Source organism: Cebus imitator, unplaced genomic scaffold, assembly GCF_001604975.1.
Source record: "Cebus imitator isolate Cc_AM_T3 unplaced genomic scaffold, Cebus_imitator-1.0 Scaffold374, whole genome shotgun sequence".
NCBI lineage: Eukaryota > Metazoa > Chordata > Mammalia > Primates > Cebidae > Cebus > Cebus imitator.
This window is the reverse complement of record NW_016107689.1, coordinates 325,258-326,484: the sequence shown is the minus strand read 5'-3', so window position 1 is coordinate 326,484 and position 1,227 is coordinate 325,258. Positions and strand designations below refer to the sequence as shown.

General features: G+C 41.9%; 1 non-coding gene across 1 annotated transcript; it reads right to left on the bottom strand.

Moving 5' to 3' along the window:
* Nucleotides 1–466: 466 nt before the first annotated feature.
* Nucleotides 467–570, bottom strand: LOC119468076. Its single transcript, XR_005196698.1, has one exon. It is a non-coding gene; the product is annotated as a U6 spliceosomal RNA (small nuclear RNA).
* Between the last annotated feature and the right edge of the window lie 657 nt (nucleotides 571–1,227).

Sequence of the window (1,227 nt, the reverse complement as noted above, 5' to 3'; positions counted from 1 at the left end):
CTACACTTCTTTTTCCTTTTCTTATAGAGACACATACAATTTTGATTTTCATTATTTTAGAGCTTTAGTTTTTGTTTGTCGGGTTTTTTTTTTTTTTTTTTTTTTTGATGGACTCTCACTCTGTTACCCAGGCTGGAGTGCAGTGGTTCAATCTCAGTTCACTGCAACCTCCGCCACCCCAGTTCAAGCCATTCTCCCTGCCTCCCCCACCCAAGTAGTTGGATTACAGGCATCCACCACCATACTTGGCTAATTGTATTTTTAGTAGAGACAGGGTTTCACCATGTTGGCGGCTGGTCTCAAACATCTGACCTCAAGTGATTGATCCACCCACCTAAGCCTCCCAAAGTGCTAAGATTACAGGCATAAGCCACTGTGCCTGGCCAATTTTTTCTAATATCAAAGGAATCACCGGGGTCTTCCCTTTCTTTTGATTCATTTATTTTCTTGGTTCTGAAATGTTTTTTAAAATATGGAATGCTTTATGAATTTGTGTGTCATCCTTTGACAGGGAGCATGCTCTTCTCCATGTTATGCCAATTTTAATATATATGCTGCTGAAGTGAGCACTGGTTCTGTGTTCATTTATTTATTTATGTGTTTATTTATTTTTAAGACAAGGTTTCACTGTGTCTTCCAGGCTGGAATACAGCAGCATGATCATGGCTCACTGCAACCTCTGCTTCCCAGGCCTCAAGCAATCCTCCTGCCTGGGCCTTTAAAGTGTGGAGATTACAAGTGTGAGACACTGTGCCCAGCCTGCAATTTTTAACTGCTGACTCTGATGCCTGGCTTTGGTTGTACTAGACACTCCCAATACTTTTTTCTGTAAAAATTACTGGTTTGTTAAGCTCCTTCAAAAGATCTTTGGTTTTTTATACATCCTAATATGTGAGGCCAGGTGTGGTGGCTCATGCTTGTAACCCCCACATTTGAGGAAGCCAAGGTGGGAGGATCTCTCAAGACCAAGAGTTCAAAATCAGTCTGGGCAACATAGTGAGACCCCTGACTCTACAAGAACTAAAAAATTACCTGGGCATAGTGGCGCATGCATGTAGTCCCAGCTCTTGGAAGGCTGAGGCAGAAAGATCACTTGAGCCCAAGATGTTGAGGCTTTAGTGAGCCATGACCATTCCAGGGCACTCCAGCTTAGGTGACAGAGTGACACCCTGTCTCAAAAAAAGAAAATATTAATAAGTGCAGAAGCATTTTTTTTTTTTTTGAGAT